General features: G+C 38.0%; 1 protein-coding gene across 5 annotated transcripts in view; it reads left to right on the forward strand.

Moving 5' to 3' along the window:
* ATP13A3 (ATPase 13A3) overlaps window positions 1-16,990 on the forward strand; it is a 79,451-nt gene continuing 62,461 nt past the window's right edge. For 3 of the 5 annotated variants that reach the window (XM_005201490.5, XM_024989650.2, XM_024989646.2), the window contains exons 1-2: window positions 1-494; window positions 1,603-1,646. The gene's annotated coding sequence lies outside the window, so the exon portion shown is untranslated. Of the gene's footprint in view, window positions 495-1,602; window positions 1,647-2,549; window positions 15,453-16,990 lie in introns of all 5 variants that reach the window. The other 2 variants (XM_059884753.1, XM_005201492.5) reach the window with 2 other exon arrangements.

A 16,990-nucleotide genomic window follows, 5' to 3' on the forward strand; every position in this document is an offset into this window, starting at 1 on the left:
ACATCCGGCGCGGGAGTCCCGAGCTAGCAGCGCGCGCTCTCCTGTCCGCTCGCTGGCTCTCCCCGCAGCTTGATCCGGGCGCCACCGCTGAGGGGAGGGGGGTTCGCGTCGTCGCTGGCTGCGAGAGGCAGTTTCGGAGTGCAGAACGCCCCCCTCCCCTGCCTATCTCCCCCTGTCGCCCGCCCTTGTTCTCGCCCTGTTGCGGCTGCACGCAGCCGCCGCGGGCGCAGAGGAGGAGAGCGCGGACGCCCCAGCGCCCGGCTTGGCCCGGGCCCCGCCGCGGCGCCTCCCTCCCCTCACCCGGAGCCGCAGCGCGCGGCGGCGGCGGCTCCTCGAGCTCGAGCGACCCGCGGCCGCCGGCGCCGGCCGAGGGCGATGGGGCTGGGCTGAGGTGAAGCGGCGGCGGCTACAGCGGCGAACCCGGCCCCGGCCCCACACGGCTCTTTGGCAGCTCCGGACGGCAGGCCGCCCGGGAGACGGCGCCGGGGCGCCAGGTGAGTGGCTCCAGCTTCCCCGTCACGGCGGAGGGCAGGGTGAACGGGGCGTGGAGCGGGTGGTGGTGGTGATGTGGGAGGTTGGAAGAGGTCAGTGGTATTGTTGGGGGTGGCGGGCACCAGGTCGGCCTTCTCGGGCCGGAATTGGGCATCATTTTTCGGGGAAGGTGTGTGTAGGGTGAGGAGGGGAGCGCTAAGACTGTTGATTGTCTGGGACAGGTGCGGCGAGAAGAAGGGCTTCACGTTGTGGGTGTGAAGGCCTGGATAGGAAACGCCGCTAGTTGGGGAGGCAAGTGTGTTGGGATTTGAGAGTGAGATGGTGAGGTGGTCCAGCGCTTTTAGAAAGTCATGGAGATGGTGAGATCGAAGGTAGCAGTATTGGCAGGGAGCCTGATGGGTTTGCTTGGGTGCTTACTGAGGAATCACGGAGTAATAGCCTTGCCAGTCACCGCATTAAGCCGAGTGAGGCCCAGAGGGGAAAAGTGACTTAACTTGCCAAAGGCCTCTCACTTCGACTCTAGAAACACCTAGGGCCCTTTCCTCCAGTAGTTACGTGACCGCTCTCTTTATAGCTTTTCCTTCTCCCCACGTCTTCCGAAAAGTTAGGTTCTGATGGATGTGTGACCTGGTTTTTTTCTTTTCCTTTTGCGGGCGTGGGGAGCCGAGGGAATCTGATTTTGTTGTTGTTTGGTCATCAAGTCGTGTCCGATTCTTTGCGACCCCATGGACTGTGGCACTCCAGGCCTCCGTGTCCCTCACCGTCTCGGAGTTTGCCCAAATTCATGTCCATTGAACGGGTGATGCCATCCAACCATCTCATCCTCTGTCGCCCTCTTCTTCTGCCTTCTATCCCAGCGTCAGGATCTTTCCCAATGAGTCGGCTCTTCGCATCAGGTGACCAAACTATTGGAGCTTCTTCAGCATCGGTCCTTCCAATGAGTATTCAGGGTTGATTTCTCTTAGGATTGACTGGTTTGATCTCCTTGCTGTCCAAGGGACTTTCAAGAGTCTTCTCCAGCACCACCAGTGATTGGGGATTGACAAAAATTCAGAGCTTCCGAATTTGGAAAGCTTTTGTAACAGGTGTTTATCATTCCTTTTCCCATAGATCTGAAAGAAACATCCTTGGATCTTGGTGTCTGGACATAGGAGGTATGAATCACTCACATAATTAACTACTTTTAATCATCAGTGTTTTAGAGCTATATTTAGTGGTTATATTAGTGCAAAATGAATGGGTATGGGGTTGTAAACCTAGAAACACAAACCTAGGTTTCCTGCACATGATTCCAAACTAAATGAGTAGAACATTTGTGTATGTAATGGCTATTTTGGATCTCTGAGTCAGGAAGTTAGAATTTTTTTAAATCTTTGAGAAATGCAGGAACATTTAAGATTATTGCAAAATGAACACTTTTCTGAAGACTGCTGCTAATCTGATTTGATTGTCTTTTGAAGGGTGATTACCTAGTTAAAAATGCTCTGCCTTTGCTTAAAATTCAGCACACGTATTAATTTTGTTTCACTGGAATATATGTGGTATTCTTAGGATTGTTGCTTTGCAGAATAGGCTATAGTTGCCAAAATAAAAGTTTGTGAGCATCCCATTATGGTTTAGCAACCCCTTTTAAAGGCAGTTGCTTGAAATAGTGGGCCTTTTATTAATCACTGTCATGCAAGTTTACTTTTGCTAGTGTCCTTGTTTTTGCATTACCCACCATTAGATCAGGTGAGGGTGAGACAGCTAAGTGAGATTTTTGAACATTAGAACAACAAAGCCTGTTTTTGATCAGAGAATTGAGTAGGAAAAATGTTGATCCTGGTTACTTTAAATCCTAAGTAGTGCAGTTATAATAAAAATATTAAGTAGCAATTTCTTTTGAAAATAAAGTTGACAGTCGTTGCTTTGACTCCGTGTTCAAATTATGTAGTAAGAGGGCTGAGTTCTTTGTCCAGGAAGCTTTATTTGGGGTAGCTCTGGTTATTAAAATTATCATACTGTTCCTTTGCTTAACTTCCCTGTTCTTCTTTTTCTTTCTTGTTTTATTAACAAAGGAGAATACTAGTACTTACATCACAGTTTTGAGGACCTGCTGAGAGCATATGTAAAGGAAAGAGCACTCTTCCTGGCACGTAGTAAATAGTTTTTTTGCCCCTTCCATTCTATATACTGACTCTGGCTGTGCTTGTTTAGTATGGTGGTTTTGTAACCACTGTAAATATAAAGTTTCAAGATGTGAATATACTTTATTGCTAAAGTTGATGGCAGTCCTAGGAAATGGGCAGTGATGAGTGATATGGGGCATCCTGTGGAATTCTGTCTTTCTTTTGTAACTTTTCCCACTGGTCTAGGTGATGGTGGAAATGGGAACTTCATGCCTGTAAATGACAATGAGGGTTGTAATTTCTAAAATCTTAGGAGACAGAAATACAATTTCGTAATGATATTGATTACTTGGTTCATTTAAAGCTGGTTTCTGTTCACTGGTATACGGAGTAATCTAAGCGGATGACCTTGTGAATGGATCTTAAATTGAATAGGAGTTAGCAGCTTATCACTTACTGAAAACAACATTCTTAAAACAACTGTCAGTGGTATGCTAAAGGAACACAGTCTGATGTCTGAGATCTACTTGGTACATATTCAGGTTTGTTCCAGTGATGGAATGTGTTCTGAATGTGCTAGATAGCTCATCTGGTTCAATCTGGATCTAAGAGTTAGCTGATGAGATTTAGTCTTTGGTTTTGGAACATAGTTTTTCTGTGTGAAATGAAGACCACTGGTTTGTTGGAGACAGTAAATCTGTAGTTATCAAACTGTATTCTAATTGACCCATTTAACTAGTCCAGGTAATGTGCAAGGAAATGATAGGTAGCGTCTTTTTGTGTGTGTGTGTGATAGTGTCTTTAATCTTCATTTGTTGAGAGTAGAGGAATAAGAGAGGATCAGAATTGGGCCACGTATTTTAACATTCAGGTTAAAAAATAAAAGGTTCTAAGCTTTTTAATCTGGAGAAAAGTCAGTATCATTTATAAGGTAGAATATGTTGAATTAATGGTGAAGTAAAAGTCGTTGAGTCATGTCCGACTCTTTGCAACCCCATGGACTATACAGTCCATGGAATTCTCTAGGCCAGAATACTGCAATGGGTAGCCTTTCCCTTCTCCAGGGGGTCTTCCCAACCCAGGGATCGAACCCAGGTCTCCCACATTGCAGGCAGATTCTTTACCAGCTGAGCCACAAGGGAAGCCACAGGGAAATTAATGGTAACTAGTAATTATAAAATTGAGATAAAAACATTTGTATTAGTAAGATTAAACATAGAGATAATATGAAATGTCATGAATAAATGCTAATTGGAAGAAACGATCACTATTACAATGGTGAGTTGAAATTACTTTTTGATCTTCAGTAAGAAAGGAAAAAAGTGGAATGAAGGAAAAGGAGAGTTGGCCAGGTGTCAAATGTCTGAGAGTGAGGAAAGTTAAGGATGAGGAATGCTGAAGAGTTTCCATAGACCAGCTCTCCAGAGAGAACTTTCCTAACACCAGACCTCATGATACTTAAACCCAAAGGCTTGTATTGGGGCCTTTGCTAGGTGAGATGGTAAGTCATTAACTCAAATAACAAACTTAGAGACTGTCCAAATTTAAAAAGGACTTAATGTACCATAAGGTGTCTCCCCAAGGGAAGAGTTCTTGCAGATTTATGAGAATGGAGCTGCCCAGAGGCATGTGTCTTTGAAGTTACAGGTGAAAATGCATCTTTCACCCCTTCTGTCACCAAAAGCCACTAAAACTAGGATGAGCTGAGAATGCAGGAAGGAGTAGTACTCTGTTTGAAGTCTCTTTTTTGCATGTGACCTGAAACGCGTGAAGTAAGTTGTAATCAATCTCTTAATCAAAATTTTTGTCCAGTTAACCCTTTCACTTACTTGCTATGGATCTTGCTTTTAAATAATCTGTTGAGGGAATTGCCTGGCAGTCCAGTGGTTAGGACTCTGCTTCCACTGCCAGGGGCCTGGGTTCAGTCCCTGGTTGGGGGACTAAGATCCCACAAGCCACGGCCTCCATAACCCCCCACCTCCCTGGGGAAAAAAAAGCCATTGACAGTCAGATATTAGTTAGGTTAGAAATAAAATTTCCAGGAACAGTGAGTTAGAGTAGAATTTCCTGAGTACATGATGTGAAACTTGCTGATGTCTATATAATCTTTCTCAAAATTTTTAAATAAAAGTATTTCTGACTGTTGTTGATAGCGAAGTGAAGAACTGTTCTACCTTAGCACACTTGATTAATTGACTCATACTTAGTTTTTCTTATTTTTTTCACAAAAGATTTATGAGTTGGACATTGAAATAAGGAGGTATGAGATTGGAAAATAATAATGTTGAACAGTCAAAGGTTATTTAGATTAGTCCCTTCTTTTTATAGAAAAGGAAACTGATGTCTGGAGAGGTAAGTGACCGCATGTTGGTAAAGGACAAGCTTTCTGTTGGTTGGGTATTCTTTTCACCCTGTCTTTAGTTTGAACTGTGTAGTAATGGTACACCTCAAAGCTTGGTGGATGTTTGTGGGTTTGTTTTTTTTCTCCGTTGAGAACCAGCTTTAAAGTATTGCTTTTGATCATTTGACAGACTTCTATTACATTTTTAGTTTATTTTAAAGTAAGTCATGGAACAGCTCTCACATGTGTTTAGTGTGGCTTCTTTACAGCATCCTATTGCTCTCTTTTTCCCACTTGTAAAGTGGGGTGAAAAATAGTAGCTTACTCTGCTATATAAAAGACAAGTGTTTTGGATCCTAATTCTTTCTGATCTGAAGTCCTGAGTAAAGTGAAATCCAGTTTTATGTAGGGGCTTTGGACTTAATTCTCATTTAAGGTAAAATCCTGTGTAGTCAAAATTACCCGTGAAAAAGTGGTTTAGGAAGGCACCAGTTTGAAAACTGGTTAACCAACGTACTGTTTTTCAGTTCTCAAAAGCTAGTGTTTTCCCCAGCTGTTAGTACAGGTGACTTTTTTTCTGGAGTCGTAATCTCCATGGGGACTGGACTTTGGATCGACGGAGGAACAGCAGAGTCAGTCTCCATTGCCTGCGCACTCTGGTACGAGGATGTGAGGGCAAGCATCCTACCACCGTTATTTAGAGTGTTTTTCTTTTTTCTTGCAGCACAGATAATTGGATTGATGTAATTAAATCCATGTGTGATGTGATTCTACAGTGTGAATAATAGAGAAAGAAATTAGGTGTTTAAGAAAATCTATTTCCCTAGGGTTATACTGGGTGTTTTATACCACACACTAGCAGAATTAAGGGCTAAGGAATAAAGTTGGGATTATTGGGGCACTGTTGGTACTTTTTGTAATTTTAGGTGGATATTCAGCTACTTTCAGTGTTTTTAAGAGTGAATGTCACCTTACTGGGAGCAAGATTTGCTTTATCTTGAAACAACTATAAGTTGTTAATATTTTCCATGAAGCTTAAAGTATTTGAACTTAATATCACTGTGGGGGTAGCACAGTAAGAAGACCCCATTCTTTAAAGAAATGTCATGGTCTCTAAAGATTTAACAGTCATATGCCCCAGTAGAGGGCATGGTATATTGGTTAAAATGTGGTCTCAGAACCTTATACATATAAGAGATTTTGAATTCCAGCCTCATCGCTTAACTACCTCTATAGTTAAGTAGTTTTTAGTTTCTTCATTTGCTGAATGGAGATAATAAAACCTAGAGAGTTCTGAGGGTAAGAGGCCCAGTAATTGGTAAATTACTATTGTTAGTTTAATAATATTTAACATAGTCAAAACAAGCCGCCCTGTGTGTGTGTGTGTGTGTGTGTGTGTGTGTGATGAGAGAGTGTGTGGATTGTGATTGAGGATTTCTTTTTTCAACTAGAGTAGCAGGCCATAATGACATACTGTTTAATTCAGGCTTTTCATAGGAAAAATACCATGATTTTGTGTCTTTGGTAGCAACATCCTAAAAAGTGTTAATTTCATGTGTCTCTTATACATTTGATGTTTATTTTTATCTTGATGTTCCTGGGTGTGTCTTCAGACTCTTCACCCCCCTATCCTCTGTATTACTGTTACCTTTTTTTTTCCTCTCCCTGGCTACATTATAAAATCTAAAAATATGTTTAATTATGTTTTCTTAATAGGACTTTATGTTCCCTTATTTAGAAATTCTGGTTAGTGAAGTATGTCTTCATCTTTTCTTTAAAAAGAGGGCTTGACATTTGTTTCACTTCTGTGGCCTTTGGATTGATTTCGTTAAAATGTGAGTCACTGGTTCTTCTTGGACCAAATATTTTTTCCTTACTATTTTTATTATATCCCCAAGCACCAGAGTTCTTACTTGACTGCTAATTATCATAATATAATTCAGTTTACTAAGTAAAATGTAAAGTACTACAGGCAGGTGGCTTAAGTAGCACTTAAGTACTTGAAAGACTAATCTAGCAAATTCTTAGTTAAAATAGATTTTTATTTTATCTATTTGTTATTTACTTATTTTTATTTATTTGTCATTTACTTATTTTTATTTAATCTATTTTTATCTGAGTTCTTTTGATGTGAAAATATACTTGTTATAATCCACAGGTATTTTCTGTTCAGTTTTTAGTGAGAAGAATAGAAAAACTGCTTAATTTTTTCAGGTTCAAAAGCATCTTAATGTGTTTTTTCCCCAAATCCTTTCTCTGCATCCCATAGCGAGTGACCTTTCTGCGTGTTCTTTTAAAAGTTGTGGCAATTACCACTTACTGTAGTGCATAAGAGTTGTGATTTTATAGGCAGTAAGGAAGGAGGCTGGGTTAGGGCTTCTTAGTTGAGCCCTGAGTTTGTGTTAGCATATCTAACTATTGGATACTTTGTTAGATCCTGTCGGTGCCCAGCACAGGACCGAATGTTGGGTATACACTGATAAGTGAGTTCTGCCTTCTTAGAGGTACACAGTCTAGCAAGGGAACTCAGAACTGCTGCACTGCACCCCGTTCACATTGTATTCTTTGGGAATGTGGGCCCCTCCTCATGGCCTTCGGTCTCTTTCAGTTGAGAGAAGTTCAGAAGCTTCATTACATACAAGTTAATCCATAACTTTATCAAACAAGGTCTTTCATCATAATTTGATTCTGTGCCATCTTTTAAAGCTCCATTTCCAACCATTCCTCAGAGGCCATCCTCTGCTCCAGCTAGTTCAGGCAACGTGTATGCCCTGACGTTTTCTCAGATTTCTTACCTTAGCACTTGTGCATGTGGTAATTCCTCTACTTGGAGTCCATCCCTCTCTCGTTTCCCGTCTTTGTACGGCTTGTTTGCCTGATGAACTTCACCGCTCAGGTCATCAGGTCTTAGATCAAGGGAGAGCTAGTTCTTCTCTGCAGACTTCTCTGTCCCCTTCACGCCTCGTCCTCCCTCCCTGTGCCCCTCCCTTCTCTCAGTGCTCCCGTGATGCATACTTCACTGCAGTATGCAACCGCTTTGTGTGATATGTTTGCTTACTTGTCTAACCTAGATTTGGCTTCTTGAGGTTAGAAATGTAATCTTTGTAATCTCCAGAATGTAGCACGTACTTGGCATGTGTGGACATGACATTCCAACAAATGATTTTTTATGAAATAAGAAGTAGTGATCAACCATAATGATTCTTGCTGGAATGCTAATGTAATATTATTAGATTTATTTTGAAATATTAGAGTACTTTGGCAAAATCTTGGTGTTTTCAATTTGCCTTTCCCTAAATCAAACAATTGGTCTGGGGTTAGATTTCAAGATACTAATACTTGGCTAGGATAAAGGCCCTGTTTTAAGTTCATTGATGAACATGTTGGGAGACTCTCTGTCCATAATAATGAAAAATTGTCTCTAAAACAGAAACAAAGCTTTTCAGTCCAAAAAGAATGAGTGATCCATGGGGTTGCCACAGCGCCAGCTCCATCTACCGCTGCCAGCAGCACCCCTGCTGCTCCTGGGTGGGAGTGGGTGAAATGACGATGGGGAGACCCTTCAGGGAAACTCAGTCAGATGTACTCTCGACTCTTACATGAGCCAGCCTCTTTGCATGCTAGAACCACAATGCCCGCTCCATACTTTATAAGAGAAAAATTTCATTTCTTAGAGATTCATCAGAGCTTCCTAGAGAAGGTAGTTGACCATGGTCTGGAAGGACTAGCAGGAGGTCTTCAGCCAGACTAGGTTAGGTAGGGGAGGGCATTTTTTGCAGAAGGAACAACTTACATAAAGGAATGGAATGAGGAATCAGTAGGGCTCTTAGAGGAACTGCAAGCTGTGTTCTGTATAGACTGGATTAAGGTTTGTAGGAGGTGAATAATAATCACTGTTGACTGGAGGAGGATGTTGACAGCTAGGCAGGCCAGGCTCCGAAGGACTTTGTCTTGGAGCCTGTCGGGCCTCTTCTGCCCATTTCCCATGGAGGGCAAACGCATAGTAGCAGTGTGCTGTAAACTTTCCAAAGACTTGCTAGTAAAAGGCTGCTGCACCTTGTTTAGTTCAGTACTTTTCTTCAATTTATATGAGCAGGCAATGCCTTTAAAATTTTGGAGGGACTTTTATCAATTGGGAAATGCTGCTGCAGACAATAGCAAGCTCTGGAAATTTTAAACAAAGAGAAATGATGCTATCTGGTTCTTCTATTGGTTTGAATGGGGGAGACTGGAGAAGGCTCTGGACCCGAGCTGAGGCATGCCTGTGCAGATAGGGGAGGTGGGTATGAGAAAAGCAGAGATGATAAGACAGAGCCCAGATGGATATAGAAGGTGTGGGATAGGTAGGAGTCTAGGGTGACTTCCAAATTCCTGGCATGGCTTTTGAGGCAAGGGCTATCTTATCTGTTAAAGGGGTAGAGGGGAGCTAGTAGTGATGGCAGCAAGTGGGAGAGCAGGTTTTTGGAAGATGAAACAAGCCTTTTTGGTGTTAGCAAAATGTGGTCAGTAGATGTTTGACTCTGTGGGTCTGGGAGAGAGCAGTGCTGACAGTACTGATTGGTGGTTGCCATGGTTGATGGGACAGTGGTATCACCCTTTGCCCCTGACAGAAGCATAGAGAATATTAATGGCTAAGAAGTGGGCAGAGGAAGTGGAGGCTTGGGAAATATTAATAATTAAGAAGTGGGCAGAGGAAGTAGAGGCTTGGTCACCTGGCTACCTGCCCCATGACCCAGGCTAGTATGATAGGAAGTAGAATTCAGCTGCATTGTGGTAGGTAAAAAGGTCATTTGTGCTCTGTCTTGGGAACTTAGTCACTGTTTTCCATATGAAAGCATGCATTTCAAGTATGTGTTGCTTTCAGATGAATTTTTGGAAAATGGATGGTGCTATCTACATGACATCCCTTAATGTGTTGGTAAGGCTTTTCTATATAAAGTCATTCCATGCTTGGCCTTCTAGGGAAAGTGCAAAATGCTAATCTTAGTTAAGTGAAGATTATTTTTCTTCAGTTTTTAAAAGACAATATTGATTGAAAACTGAAAGTAGATAATGCCAGTTAAAATATTTTGTAAACTAAAAATCCTTCTACAAATGTCAGTCAGTAGTACCCAAACACATTGATTTTTTTCTTTAATCCTGAATAGTGGGTTACAGAATGACCACAGGAAATGAGGAAGTTTAGGTTTCTGTGATAGTTGTGCCTTGAGTAAGGCCGTTATCCTCTCCAACAGAAACTTAAAGTTCCATATTATTGAAGTATTCGTTGAATGCAGATATAAGGGCTTTATACTTGCTTTCCGTGCTGAGTCAACTTGGGTAGGTTTCAAATTGGAGAAAAAAGAGTAAAGTGGGTTTTCTCACATTCACATAATTGAAAAAAGCTGATCCAAGTGCCTGTCAGTTGTAGCTGTAAATTTGCAGGATTGGACTCTTTGTACAGAATGGTTTCCTGGTGATTTTGTGCTTCTTTGTGGTTGAGTCTTTATAATGTTTGGAAGAACGAAATGTGAGCCATACTGTAGTATAGATCATGAGTAAATTTTATATTCTTACAAGCATAATACAGTAATCCTGAAGTGAACTGCTGAGTTAATGAAGAAAAATTATTTGGAGTTTGTTGTTATAAGAAAAATGAACAAATCTGTAGTCCATGTGTGACTCTTTAACATACTGAAGATTTAGAAGTATAATTCTCTGGAAAGTTCTCCTGTTCACCCCTCTTTTTTTTTCTCTCTCTCTACTCTTCTCTGCCCCCGCCCCTTTCTAATCCTAGTCCTTCCTTTCCACCCTGCTTCTCTATTTTGATACTTTTCTGCACAAATGATCACTTTATGTTTTAATATTCAACTACAGTGTAGTCTTTTGGAATACTTTTAATCATCACCTTAAACTGAGCATTGTAGTGCAATAAAGCACTTCACTCAGCTGAAATGACAATGCTATAAACACTGTCCTAGGAGCATGCATTGATGGCTGCATCACTGGGGTCAACTGTCAACTGCAACAGTGACACCTAAGCTATATCCCAGTTGTAACTATGCTAAAATGTGAAAGATGAGTCTTAGAATTAATGTGTCTAGATTTCAAAGACCACCTTTTAAATTGCTGATTGAAATGTCAAACAAGCTATTAGGGATTTGGACTAACAGCATTACAGTTTAGAAGAAATAGTTACTAATTTGCATTAAAATAGAAGAAACATTCATGTATATATTGCTTAATGAAAACCTTTACTGCACCTCTATAAAGTAACTTTTTAAAATTGAAGTATAGTTGATGTACAATATTATGTAAGTTACACGTGTAAAATAATAGTGATTCACATTTTTGAAGATTAGGCTTCATTTATAGTTATCATAAAATATTGGTTGTATTCCCTGTTTTGTACAATGTATCCTTGTAACTCACTCTATACATAATAGTTTGTACCATTTAATCCCTTAACCCTAAAAGTCTAACTTTTAGTTTGGGAATTACTAAACAATTTGATTTAGGCTCAAACAATTTGATTTATTTACATAGTTATTAGAACTCTTGATTTGTCAGTTTCTTTTGTATCAAATGCCCATGCTATACAGTTTCTTCTGTGAGTGTTTAAAATACTCTCATTTGTTTCAACTAGGTTTTTTGTTTGTAAGTACCCAGTCTCACTCCCAAAGGAAAAAAAAAGTGCAAAACTTTTATATTCTGTTTCAGAAGTCTAACAGTGCAGAGAGGAATTTGAAGAAAGGGTTTGTGATAACATACACGTATAGGTACATGTGTGATTTCTTATTGGGATTGTTGGGTCAGAGTATGTAGGAGGTTTAAGTTTTTGTATATCGTCAGTTGATTTCCCAAAAAGCTAGTACAGATTCACTCTTAGCAGCAATGTATAAAGGTGCTTTTGTTGTTGTTGGCAGTTAAGATAAGTAATTTTATCACATAACTTCATACTTTACCTTATCCTGTTCTCCAGTAGGATCATGAGCTTTAACTGTTACTGTTTTCCCTCCTCCCTGGTTCTACAACATTGTACCCTAAATTCTAGTTTCAGATGAGTGTGATTTTGGGAGTCTGTATGAAGGGAATAATATCTGCCTTCCCCTCCCCATTATCATGTGTTTTATGTTTATTGTGATGTCTTATTTTCCATCGAGACACATGCAGCAGAAGTTCTATTATGAGAAGCTCCTACTTTGTCATATTAGTATTTGCATTGGTACTAAAAAAAGTGTATAAAATTTCTTACCTTTAATCATACTTAAATCAGTGATTGCCTTGTCAAAGTTGTGAAACCTGTCAGTCTTTCTTACCAATGTTGGAGCACCACCTAATGGTGAAAGAGTGCAACAGCTGGCTATATACACAGGCAATACTTCAGGAGGTCAAAAACTTTCATGGTTGGAATGAATGGTGATTTATTACAACCGTCTCATTTTAGTGGAGAAATTGAAACCAAGATGGGTGAAGGAACTTGCAAAATAGTTCATGTGGAGTTAGTTGACATTTAAGAACAAGTTAAAGCTGACTCTTGAGTTCTGTACTCTTCTTTCTGTTTTTTTTTTTTTTTTTTTTGTATTTTGGGATAATGTATATCTCTTACTGTTCCTAATATAGTAACGAACATGGCATATATGGTCACTTAAGGTTTATAGATGAATTAGTTTGATAAAATAATTCAAAATTTGCTGTTGCTTATGCTGTATCTCTGGTTAGTACTTTTCCTCAGTGGAGCCAAAATATGGAGGAAATAGAAAAATAAAATAATAAAAAAATAAAAAGAGCCAACTGTAGCTTTCTTGAAATATATTTGTTAAGGGAGCCTTCAAATGGCTACTTTACTGTGTCTGGGGTAAAATAACAGTGAGAGTGTGCTGTGCAGGCACAGAGTGGAATGCTTTAATAGAGACCATTGGAGGTTCCCATAGGTTCAGGCCCACAGGTGGCCGTGTGTGGTAGAATTAGAATTCTGTACATATGCTCAGTCTTTCTTCTTTCTCTCCTTATCTATTTAAAAATATTATTGCACATAGATGGTAGGAGCATTCAAAGAGTACTGAAGTCTCCTCCCTTCCCATCCTGACACACTAGCTATGTCACCAGTTTACAGATCTGTTCAGCCTTTTGTTTTAGGGGTGGGTGCCAGTTTTCTTTTGAGGCCTTTTTGGTTCTGCCAGTTTTGAATATTCACAGTTTAGGACTGGTCTTAACCACAGTGAGCCTGTCTACTAGTAAAGTTTTGAAATAAATCTAGCAATTACAGTACTTTGAAAACTCTCCTTGAGTAGGGAGTTTTAGAAAGTTGAATACATGAGGAAGATTTAAGGGGAAGTATAAAAGTGTTAAGATCAGAGTAACTTGAATAAATGAAAAAAATCTCATATTAAGTAAACAAAATTAATTATGCAAACTTAGTTATGATGTATGTAAATGATTAATTTTAGTCATTTCCTTTTTAAATTAAAATAATGAAAATAAAGCATAGATGCCATTTGTCATTTCAAAGGTGCCTTCTCCCAGTTTGTACTGATTAAATGCTATACAGTTGACTGTAATACTCAAAGCCATTATGTTGTGTAATGATAGTCTTACCACATGGAGTTTCTCTGAATAAATGGGTTTCTTTCTTTTTTTAAATAGTGTATATAATAAAAAATTATTAAAATGTATGCACATATGCTGTAGTGCAGGTTAAGTTAGAACTCTTAATGTTCTTTAATTGACCCTAAGACAGAAAATTGCATTACCTTTCCTAATTATAACTTATTTTGTTAAGCTATCACATTGTTTTGTAACTCACAAAAAATAAATTATACAAAGACTGCACTTTGCAAATGTAAATACAGTTTTGGTTTGGTGTATATTGGATACAATGGTCTTCCTTAAGCCTAAACACAGAAACAAAAGCATGTATTATAAGAGAAAGTTCAAGATGGGAAGTGATAAAATGGGTATTGAGTAGAGCTTTGTTAAAATTTAGCTGGTATCCTTGTAAAATTTCCATGTATTCACTAAATTATATTATGTCATTCTTATTGTTAGGAGCTGACTTGAGTGTTAAGTTTTACCCTTTTCACAATTTTGTTACTGCAGTTGGGAGATTGAGATTTTTTTGTTCTTTTTACACAAATATTTGTATAGATATTAAAATTAAGATTGTACAGTGAGTAAAGATTTCATGTTTGTTAGGGCACATTTTATTTCAGTTGACTACTGCACATTTTATTTCAGTAGAACTGTTCTTGAATTGCAGAAGGTCATCTTAATTGCTGAGGATGCTACACATTTGACAATGAAATTATACTCAGAATGCTGGCTGTGCTGTTTATTTTTTAGGATTTTTATGATACCTTTTGCTTTGTGGTCTTGAAAGATGTATTTATCAAATCTTTATTTAACATGAGTAGGTATGTTTAATTCTCCAGAAAAAGAATCTAGAACTACAGAATAAAGTAGGATGATTCATTTTGTTTTTCAACAATACAAGGTAGCCCAAAAGTTTAGTGCAGTTTTAATTTTTAAGACTTCAAAAGTACATGTTTACAAACTTATGAAGCGTATCATTTGAGAACTTTTTAACTCTTAATTTTGTGAACATTAAATAGTATGTTTTTATTTCTTTTAACTCCAGTCTCCCTGAAGTTGGCAAATACCAACTGAAGTAAAAAATTAAAAATATTTATTCAGAATATAGTTTGCTTGAGGTTTTACTTGAGTGGCAGATCATTAATGAAATCACCTTGTAAAATTATCTACTTTGGAATTTTAGGCAGGTACATGTCCTCAAAGAAAACCCGCCACACATACTGTTATAATATTGTTACATACATATCCTCTAGGCACATACATATCCTCAAAGAAAATCCTCCACACATACTCTTATAATATTGTTACAGCTCGTGTGAAACTCAGGTTTGAAGCAAAGATACCTTAAGTTTTGGGATTTCTGTTCTTGTTGAGGCCAACTCATCCTGTTTTAGGAAATGAGATCTGACTCTTATTCTAGATTTAATACTATACAGTAGTAGAAAAAGTTAACTTTCACAAAAATTAGATTTAGTGAGTTTTATTCCTGATAGCTTCATCTTGTCCTGTGCTGCTGTTCTTACTCAACACAAAAAAATCAGGTTCATTGTAAATGCAAGGAAGGGTTTGGTTAAGCACAATAGCCTATAAGCTGCTTGCTGTTTAGATAACATCAAGGCTCGTCATGCACTGTGGAATTGGGACTTCAATACACTAGCTAGATGCGAGTTATTCAAATATTAGGAGCTCTTCAGTGGCGGTCAGATGGCTGAAGGTATATCTTTTGAAAATCCACAAAAATTGGTGCATTAAAAAAATTCTGAATTTTAGTGTCTTAGTCATTTTGAAAACAGTTCAAAAAGAACTCAAACAAGTACGTGGCAGAAAATTCTCATTTGAATGAATTTTTATGTGTAGTTTTATTTTGTTTTTGTTAAGAGCTGGCTTTTGAAAGTTCTGCTAATATCACAGTTGGAAGGAATGATGATATAGTGCTATTGGTAAGAAAAATTTCTTTGTTTTTTATGATCTAGAAATTGACTTGATTAAAAAACACATGCACTCAAACCACCAGAAGTTATACTTCTGTAAGTCAGTGGATTTTAGAAGTTTGATATCAAAGCTTTAAATATTTAATTAGATAATTAGTAGAATAGTGTTTAACATGTATTTTCACCTTTATAAGTAATATATTTTGAAATGCTCATGTAGATTTTTATCTTCATAGATATGTCATAGAAATGATAAGGGATTTCTATTTATGTACATGTTTTTAAAATTTAAATATATATTTTCAGCATGTTTATGTTCAAATGTAAGCTGTTGCAGTTGTCTCACTGGGTTTTACTAAAAGTTTATGTGAAAAGTGAAATCTTGGTAATTTCCTTTGAAGTATAGTATGTCTAAAGAGACTAGTAATTGGTGACTTTTAGAGAAACTTTTAATTTGAATTACTTAAATTATTTTTACTATTTCAACTTTGGTAAAACTTGGTAAGACATAAGAATTTTGCCTTAAAAAGTAAGTTAAATTTCAGAAAAATAACACTTGTAAAATGAGTAATGAGGTAATATGGTCAAGAATTATGTTTAAATAAGTGGGAATTCAGATTGTTCTAAGCAGTGCATCATGTAATAGCTCATTTAAGTATTTTTGCTGTGGTCATATGAGATGAAAATGTAGTTATCTTGGACTAATGTGTATTCTCTCAGATATTTTAAATAGTTATGAGTATATGAAATTAATGAAAACATTGATTTTTAATGGTAATTCTTTTTCTAAAATTATAAAAGCATGCTTATTTATCTACAAATATATTCTGTGTTGAAAAATTAGAACTTATGTAAGTGAGAAAGTGCATCTATATTTGTAGGCAATGGGTAAAAGACGAGAGTGAAGAAGGATTAGATTCAAAACCCAGGAATAAGAGTTTATGGATAATACCTGATACATAATACATTGAGTCAGTAGATTTGGGACTCAGAGGCAGAGTCCTCAGGATCTTATCCCCTCATGCCAGGAATGACTGTTCTCTGAAAATTTTCTTCTGTTTTCACCTCAGATGGGTGGCTTTTTTAAAAAAATTATTTTATTCAAGTATGGTTGATTTACAGTGTTGTGTTAATTTCTGCTGTATAGCAAAGTGATTCAGTTGTTCACACACACACATATACATTCTTTTTCACATTCTTTTCCATTATGGTTTATCACAAGATATTGAATATGGTTCCCTGTGTTATACAGTAGGTCTTTGTTGTTTATCCATTGTATATATAATAGTTTGTATCTTCTAATCCCAAACTCTCAATCCATCTTTTATACATATTAAAAAGTAGGAAGAATAGAATAGTATCATTATTAAAGAGTAGAATAATTAGTATAATGAACTCTAATGGACCATCACTGAGCTTTTAAGTGAGCTTTAGTAGTTACCAACTCATGGCCATTCCCTGGTCCATAATAATTTAAAAGAAAAAAATTTTTTTTGGAAGTAAGTTCAGACCTGCAAAAAAGTTGGTATGTTTGTATAAAGTTGCTT

The sequence above is a fragment of the Bos taurus genome, chromosome 1 (genome assembly GCF_002263795.3).
Source record: "Bos taurus isolate L1 Dominette 01449 registration number 42190680 breed Hereford chromosome 1, ARS-UCD2.0, whole genome shotgun sequence".
NCBI classification, from domain to species: Eukaryota; Metazoa; Chordata; class Mammalia; order Artiodactyla; family Bovidae; genus Bos; species Bos taurus.